Below are 9,625 nucleotides of genomic sequence, written 5' to 3' on the forward strand. Positions count from 1 at the left end.
GGCATACCGCTTTGCACTACACGCAGCTACGGGACACTCTCCATTTTTCTTGAAGACCAATTACTTAACACCCCTATTAGAAGTGAAAACTGGCCAGTCTCACTGAAACATTCCATGAACTATTGGCGGGACTATTGGCGGGAGGCAAAGGAAGCTGCGTTGGCCACCTCGGAGAAAACACAAATGGTTAATGAGCGCATTCATTCCCAGAAGGTCACTGACATGAACACTGCAGAGGGAGGTTCCGCGTATCTCCACTGTCCACAAGTGCGGGTGGGTACATCCCCCAAATTCCACAGACAATGGCAGGGTCCCGTCAGGGGTAGTAAAATCCTGCGCCCACAATGGGTGCAGACACCGTTGGGACACAAGAGGCGGTTTGTTCACCCCTGTAGGCTGAAACCCTCTCCGAATTAACAAACCTGCCATGTATTATTTGGTTCTTTCGGTAAAGTCACGTATAAAGATAAAATAATAAATTAAATTATAGCATACGACGTTTCGATTGCAACACAAGCAATCATCATCAGGTTTAATGAAATAGCGACATAAAATCTAACTAGAAAACTATAGACAGACATATAAGCAGACAGATATCACCAAGATACATAGAGCGAGCAACACAGGTACAGAGAGGGGTGATCGTCTCTGTGGGGTGGCCTTAAATAGACAGAGGGGGGCGGAGGCAGCGAGAGGGAGGGGTTAGAGACAACATTTACATGTCAATGAGTACGACGAGACGCGTAGAGAAGTACGCAGGCTTAGAGGGAGAAATAAACACACTAAAATTAAATAACCTAGCAAAGTATCGAAATGTTATGTAAAACGACACAGAGAGTCGGTCAACACACAATTAACGCATAGCCTGGTCGATTACGTATTTCAAAGATTGCTAAGTTAGAATTTAAGTGTGAAAATTCCAAAGAAAGACAAAACATAAAAACAAGAGGAACGGAGACACACAGACAGAGCAGAACCTAAGAACGACAAAAAACGAGTGTAGACAGAAAAAATTACACTAAATATACAGGCAGAGAGAGAGAGAATAAAAAACCCAGAGAGATAGAAAAAAGGTAAACTTGGAACTTCCCCGTAGAAGTGGTTCAATATTAATTTTGGAGCTTTCGTGACTGCAGGAATTATTCATTGGTTCTTTCGGTAAAGTCACGTATAAAGATAAAACCTGCCAGGCACACAAAACTCACCACAACCACCAGAGGGCACCAACGTCCCAGTGGGCTCCGATCTCTTTGTACTGCTGCCGCCTGTGCGCGCGTCTTTGCCTCAACCCGGACGTTTCACTCTCCAGGGACAACGATAGCGCCTGAATTCCAAGAACTGCGGAGTAAAATTCATTACGAAGGAAGGATCACCCGTGCACATCAGGGACAAACAAAAACAGACGCGTAAACATAAGATAGAGTGACTGTATAGGTGATTGTTTATTACAGGCAACATTCACATATGCCTCCACACAGGGGTCGTTGCGGTTGAAGGAATAGCAAAATACACCAGTTCTCAGAAAACCACGAGACCATGGGCTTACATCACACGTGCTATACACAGACAAAACACGCGATTGTCCACGTCTGATTACCAATACCCGGCATTCGCCACTAAGTGACGGTGGCGTCACCACGGCGCCTGTACCAGGGCAGGTGCACTTCAAAGTTATCACGTGAAGTGTCGAAGGCTCGTTGACAGGAAGCATCGGGACAGACCCAAATACAATAAATTGTCTGACGTCTCATTACACACGCACCTCATCATACACAGAACATTCACACCGCACTCAATCAAAACCAACCACGCCTACGCTCATCTTAGGAGCCGTCTATAAATGACTTCACGCGATTTTGGACGATTTTTGACCCCCCCCCCCCCTATTGTCACACGGCGTCACAAAAAGTCAGACCCCCCTAAAATGACGTCACAAAGCTCTGCCCCCCCCCCCCTAAAAAATAAAACATGCTTCAAATCGCTATAAACTATTGTCATTGTAGTGCGTATTTAATGTGGCGCTGCACTCCGATGTTGTAGGAGAAAACATTTATTAAAACGTCTAGTTAATTAAGTAGAACGTGTTGTCTATATTTATTTAAAGTTGCGCATTTGGATGTGACGTCACATTTCTCACCCCCCCCCCCTCGTCACAAATGTCTGACCCCCCCCCCCCCCCCAGGTGCGTTACGTCATTATGGACGGCCCCTTATACAGGTCACTGCGTTGATGCATCTCACCACCGCCAGGTCTCACCTGTGTTGTAAAGTTAGACAAACGACACCTGTTAGCTCAGTGCATCCATTCAATTCGCAAAGTACATTATAATTCTTCTTGGTTCTTTCGGTAAAGTCACGTAGAATGGAAATAATAAAATAATAAAATAAAACAAAAAAATTCTCACGACGTTTCGGCCACAACGCAAGCAGCCGTCCTCAGGTGAAGACAAGGTCTGTCGGGGAGACAGCGTCTGAATGAAACAACACCACGCTTGGAGCGTGTATTTAAGCTGGGTTGGAAGGGGGGGGAAGGGCGCCTTGACAAAATAATTTGCATATCAAGAGGAATTTAGCATATTTATAAGAAATGCAGGTATGTGATTAGTACTACTTATGCCCGTGCATTATGCAGGATTAGCAGCATCAAAGGGAAGGGATATGGGAAATGCAGGTATGTGATTAGTACTACTTATGCCCGTGCATGTTGCAGGATTAGCAGCATCAAAGGGAGGGGATGGGGGTAGCATTAATAAAGGGAAGGAGTGTTAATAGTATGTAGCTGCAGTAACTAAAACCACCACATAAACAACTAAAGTATAAATTAAATAGTATCATCAGTATACTAAATATACTCTACAATAAGCTGAGTTACTAACAGTAAGTAATACATTACAATTCTACGTCGCAAAAAAAAGATGAATCCCTGCAATCACGAAAGCTTTAAATCAAAATTTTACATTATAATTGTTGATACCTAGAATATACATGATATATGTTCGTTCCTAAATTAGGCTGTTATTACTGTTCTGCATTACAGTCGTTACGAATCGAAATTCCTTGGCTATAAACGGGATTGTTAGTAGTTGTGCCGAGCCGGGGACGGTTCAGTTTCTTTCCCCGGGAGAGGATGATGGTAAGGATATTATACAGGTAGCAACAGTTCACACTGCCCACCAGGGATTATTTGTCTGTCTGTCGTGCACAGCCACGCCCTCGATTTGTATTTCATAGAGCACTTCGGGCAGGCTCGGCACCACGTGATGCACCACCCCACGCAGCTTGCGCCGCGTGACACGGATCGCACGAATGCGCTGTCCAACCAAGTTCCTACCTCCCTTTTCCTCCAACGATCAAGGCACGGGTCACATTATCCTGGTTAGGAAATGTGGTCACTTTACCTTTGCGAGCATTTACAATTCCTAACACTGGGTAAGATTTTGAATCCAGATTGACGTGCACCTTGTCACATGACCATGTTGAATAGAGGCAACCGTTGTACAATGCAATCGCCATAATTAAGAAATGTAAGCGTCAATCCAGCCGAGCCAAAACACCAGAAAACAGAGCAACTAATGTAGTTACGGTGAAGTTTAGCACCGTGTGACAAGGGAGAGTTACTATGCATGACATGAGACCTATAATGATCATAAGGCCAAGCTGCACATTGTTAAAGAGCAAGTGTTGGTCATTCTTTGAAACCGCTTCCCAGCATTGTTATTAGCGAAACATCCATTGCTGCCTGGGAGCAAGAACAATGAAGTATGCCTTGTGACAAGTATTTGGTAATGTTTGGACAGGACATTTCCATCCAATTGTGTTAGCAACCAGTAAGGCATGATGGCACAAAGCCGTTTAGGAATGTATTGCAGTCGCCAAATATAATCCAATCTTAAGTTGTGAATAACTTGGTCATTTGACAATGCTAAAATCTAATGGGAAAATACGATGCCACTGAACCACAGATTCAATGGCCATGTAATGGGGAATAAACTATATGAAGCTCAGTGGAACAATACGTTCTGCCAACAGCAAATGGTAAAAAACCCACATCTGTAAAACATTAAAAGGCTAATTTCTTACATGCAACCACAGAGAAAATTGCATTGCAGAAGGCTTTTATTGCATAGTCAGCCATAAATTATTATTAGAACATTTGATCAAACAGGGTACAAAATGCTGCTCTATTTCTCAGAAGCACGGGCGGTCATTTTGGTGTAGGTCAGCCCCTTGTAAATGCCACTCAGGGGAACGTCAAAGACAGCACCGTTCATGCAGGTGATGCGCAGCAGGGCCGTGTACGGGAGGTCGATGTTTGCACGCCCGATTTTGGCGACAACAGTGACAGTCTTGTGCAGAGGAACCGAGACAGGGAACGTGAGAGTTTCCGTCTGCTCCTCCGAGTTATCCAATGAGTGCGTGGTCTCAGAGCTCAAGGTGAAGCTGAACCCGGTCTCCACCTCCATAATTAAGGGAATGCCTGCAGACACCTTCAGGCTGAAGGTGGACTCGATTTTGTGGGTCGTAGACCACGACGACTTTTTGGTAATCGTCTTGGAGCTCTCGAAGGTGTGAGACTGCACGACGCTGGTGTCGTTTATGTACTCCATTTCTTTAATCTCCTCCATCTGCACGTTAGGCAGAACCTGGTGCATAGTTGGGTACTTCATGTTCTGGATCACCGACGACTTTACAGCATTGACTAGCATAAGTTCCCGGCGTTGCCCGGGTGAAAAATATATTTCTTAATAACCTTACATATATACACAGATGGGCTGCTACCCCTGCCCCCCCCCCCCCCCCCCCCAGCCACGATCTCCTCGGCCGCTGTGCAGTAATATGTACGGCCTATAGTGTGTTGGGGTGTCGAGGCCTAGTACCGTGCAGAGCCTCCGGCCTCGCCTAGATTGCCCACCCGGCTGAGGCTGGGTACTGGGTCCGGTACCCCCCCCCCCCCGCGCTACAATAATACTGTCTAATCGCTATAATTTTATTATCTACCGACCCTATAATAGTAATTGCACACATTGGGGTGGGGGGGGGGGGAGTGAAGAGGACGTGAAACTTTGATGAATTTACCTCAGAGTCGCGTGTTAATGCGTGCGCATATTTTTTACGGGAATTAAAAATGGCGTCCACCCCGCAGCGAATGCGTCGCTACCCGTTGCCAGGGGCAACCGCCGTCCAATGAAACTGCGTATGGTCCGGCCACACAGACACACACACAGACAGACCGACAGACAGACAGACAGACTTGCGATTTTATATATATAGATGAAAAGGAAGCCCATGGAGTCGATGTCAGCCCCCGCTCGGCCCTGAACGCCCAAGCAGATGCCAGAGCCCACGTCGATCTTGTACTCGGGTCTTGAGCCCCCAGTCCGTCATCTTGGCAAAGAACTCGCGATTGCGGCTCGTTCTGAACCTGATGGCACCCAGACGCGTGCCGGCCCCATTGCCCCACAGGGAGAGCTGCGACATGAACTCGCCCGACTGGAATTCAAACTGCTGAGCAGAGGAGTCCACAGTGCCGAATTTCTGCATTCGCCCGTCAGTCAGCCACACCTCCACACCCCTCACTTGCCAGCCTCCAACACTCACGGAGAGTTTCTGCAGCGTGGCCGCATTGCTCCTTCCATCAAACGAGAAGGCATTTCCACCTTGGCCTCCAATGATGTGCAGCGTAAGTGGGTACGACATTATGTCTACCTGGAAGAGACAGAAGCAAGGGAGAGCATGGCAAGCAAGTTTAAATGGAAGGCACCTTATAGAAGCAAATCGTGATAAATGTGGTTTTACACTTTAAGTATGCAAAATAAACGCCATGCCAAGCTTGTACAAATCAAAGGCTTTTTAGGATTTGTAAATATATTAAGAGCAATATTTGAGAAAAAAGTGCACACGTCACAACCCACCACTGAACTAGAAATTAAGCTTTAGGCACAAGTGCACAAATGCTCTTGGAACTGCGAGGCAGAGGAGCAGCAAAACAGCTTCATCTTTTGCTTTCGCTCCCCATTTGAAAGGCCGCAACAATCAAGTGGGATATGAAGTATGGTGCACAACCCACACGACCACAGTAGGTCATCATTCAGTAGCGGCAGAACGAGTGCCACACGCTACATTTGTAACAAGCAGGACAAATACCTTTTTTCTTCGAAAAAGCAAAGCTCCGACAGGCAATCCCAGGCACTTGGCTGCAGTCGACCTACATGGATCATAGGAACAGAATCAGACGGATGAAGGTGATGTGGGGAAAACTAAATTAAACCCTACAATCCAAGAAAACTAAGTTTGCAGATTTCTATGCAAGAACCACCCTGGTGAAAAATGCCTCAGAAGTCTGTTAAGAGCTAGCACAATCCAGATGATCACCAGGCGTTGAATCGTATTAGGCTTGGGGCAATATATGATAGAACTGTTTGCAAAAACGTGTCAAATTAGACAAGTCTTACATTTTACACAATTTTAAGTGGATTTCAGACAATTGCCATGAAATGGCAATCAAACTTTGAAGCGTAGTCAGCTTCCTGCATACACCCCTCAAATTTCAGGTCAATAAAAAGTAGTTTCCCCATTTCTTTACACACTATGCTAAGAACCAAAATACAACATTCTTAAAAAGGTGGTAATTAGCCGGAGCAAGTGAGAATATGGAACGGTCGAGCTGGGACGGTTTAAGATAAATGTGGGAGACCAAACCAGCAAAAACTTTAATGGCTTTACTGCAAACCAATATACAACGGCAGAAGCACAAACTTAAAGCAGGTTACGAAAAAACGCAACTAAAACGTGCCCAACTACATACAACAGGGTCTGAAGAGCACAAGTGCACAATCCAGATAGTCATTATGGTGTTGAATCTTATTAGGCTTGTGGCAAGTGTCAAATTTGATTCGTCTAACATTTTAAAATAAAGGTGGACACCACGATTCAAAACGGAATGCAGCGAACTCCCATGAACTGTGAATCGGAGCTGGTGCTACAGGACTTTTTAGCTTCAGGCATACAACCCTCCGATTTTAGGTCAGTAAATAAATTAGTTACCCAGTAGATTGGTACGATGCTCTGAACAAAATAGATTCCTAATTACGATAATATGCGTGGAGGGTGAGAATTACAAGTGGTACCGAGAAAGAATGTTTGAGAAATTACAGCGAGATAAGGCGCTAGTGAGTTTTTTGTGAACGCTTACAACATGGATGGAAATGCCACGGCACCTCATATTACACTAAGGTCCGCGGTTACCTCTCAGCCAACTCCGTGAGGAGCAGAGAGTCTATGATGGTTCTGCCCTCCTTTATATACAAGGGAGCGCACATCACGTGGTACAATCACTTTGGCGTGCCTTCCCATCCTTGGCCAATCATGGGGGTGGAAGGGATAAGGCAATCATCACGAGCCAATCAGCGCGAGGATTCACTAATTGGATGGGTGGCGCTTCCTGCACGCGCGCCCATTTTGTGTGGGCAGCCATTATTAAGTCGAGCCACGCGGGCTGGCGCCTCATGAATGCAATCACGGTTCAAATATGAGTCTGGTGAGAGTCCATTGAGGGAGCTTACGTCACGAGGCATAATTACCCGCGCGTGTCTCCGCCCATCTTCCGCTCCAGGCCAATCACCACGAGCCAATCACCGCGAGGATTCACTCCTTGCATGGTGGCAGTTTCACGCATGCCCTCCCATTGTGTGATCCGGCGTGTATAAGACAAACTCCTGCCACGCGCCTCGTTAATGCAATCATGGTCCCGATACGGGTTCGTGAGAGTCAATGGAGTTGTTGATTCAAGTGATTTTAGACTTTTTGTTTAAACTTTTTAACATGGCCCCCACGTCCAAGGTCAAATTGGCCTCGCTGCCATCGCTGTCTTGACATTCATAGTGTTGATGAGTGTCTTATTAAGTATATATGTTTAAACTATACGTGCCTCATGACACTGTCTTTCATAACTAATATGTTCTAATTTTAAATCCTTTGATGTTGTCTGCCCAGTCTCATCTCAATAGGAAATAGCTTCTTAGCTCAGTGTTTTACTTAAACATCCGATTCTGATAGAATGTGTTTTCTGACATCAAATACCTTTAAATTGAATGATATCATCCAAAATCACGAAATGAGGACGTGTGAAAGGTATTGCAGCTGTTTAATGGACTTAAACGATTCAACATACGTTCATGTCCAGTCTCATTTCCTCATGATAATGGTACTTTATAATGTCACTGTAGTATGGCAACACCATTAGCATGCTTAATAATCGTGTCCAGTCTTAGCGGGGTGGAGCAAACACTCTTCACACCAACACGCAGAGACAGGTAAGCTTTGAAATCAATTTATCCACCATCACACGCAGCTCCCTCCTTCATGTAAAGTTATCTCTTCATCTAAAGCTCTCTGCTTTCTTGTCTTTTGCCGACGTCCCAACGTATTACAGGTAGGAACAACAGTTCCACATTGCCCACCAGGGATTATTTGTCTGTCTGTCGTGCATGGCCCCGCCCCACCAGAGCCCTCCCATTGGCTCGGGGGCGCCGACCGACCAATGGGAGCGGTGGGTTGGGGTTGGTAGAGGGGGGGGGGGTTAGTGGTGGGGAGAGGCACCGCCGCGACTCGGGCCAATGAGGAGACGGGCGATATTTCATTCACAAAATGGAACTTGGGGGAGGGTGGCTCCATTCATAAAATGGAAGCCTTGAAAAGAAAAAAGTGGATCTTTTTGCCTCGTGTTTTTTTCAACTTTCCCAGCCTTAAGGTAATTCAGTTTGGGGTGGGAGGGGCTGGGTGGAGAGGGGCAGGCCCAAGCCAGGGAGGTGCCAGAGGAAATACTGAGCTAGGATTGGTGAGCTTAGTTCAAATACTGAATTAGGATTGGTGAGCTTGGTTCAGAAGCAAAAGAGTGGGAAAGTGGAATAGGGGGAGGAGACGGTGGCGAGTCTGTTGGGATGTAGAGAGATGGGATTGGTGCAGGAATACGAGAGGGAGGGGGACAGGGATAAAAGGAGAGGGTCGGAGGGGGAGACGGCTGGGAGGAGTGGTGGCTGGAGGCTTGTCAGTGTGCTAAAATAAAGGTCCTCGTATCTGACGTTGGTGTCATGAGTACTTCTACAATAGTAAAAGGCGGGCAAAAGCCTGAAGATAAAATTAAGTGAACACCTTTTTAAATAGCAATGTTTTAAGTCAAGACTCAAAATATGTCAAATGAAGCCAAAATCCCTGATGTCTTTTTGGCAAAGTGTTCCAGAGTCGAGAGGCTGTGCAGGCAATAACCTGGTCCCTCATTGAGTGGAGCATTGAACTCGAAGTGTAAATAAGGTTGACCAGAGCTTTAAGTGTTCTGATACTTGCATTGTCTTTATACTGTTCGCATTTTGGCATTCTCCGGCCTAACACTGGTGAGACAAGGCCATAAAGAAGTATGTCTGGTGTAGGCCAATCAGTATCAAAGACAATGCATATATTATCAGAAGAAGTTTATTTGCATGTTTTGCCACAAGTATGTGTGGTTAATGCAGACTTGATGCCTTGCGAAAGGTATCTATGTGGCGTTTGAACATCTTAACACCTCTTCTTGTTTCTTTCGGTAAAGTCACGTAGAAGGGAAGTAATAAAATAATAAAAATAAAACATAA

The 9,625-nt window shown here is 45.7% G+C and overlaps 1 pseudogene; it reads right to left on the reverse strand.

Moving 5' to 3' along the window:
- Positions 1-4,180: 4,180 nt before the first annotated feature.
- Positions 4,181-7,318, reverse strand: LOC133358846 (aerolysin-like protein; annotated as a pseudogene).
- Positions 7,319-9,625: the final 2,307 nt, after the last annotated feature.

Source organism: Lethenteron reissneri, chromosome 63 (assembly GCF_015708825.2).
Source record: "Lethenteron reissneri isolate LAM-NWPU_2019-01 chromosome 63, ASM1570882v1, whole genome shotgun sequence".
Classification (NCBI taxonomy): Eukaryota; Metazoa; Chordata; class Hyperoartia; order Petromyzontiformes; family Petromyzontidae; genus Lethenteron; species Lethenteron reissneri.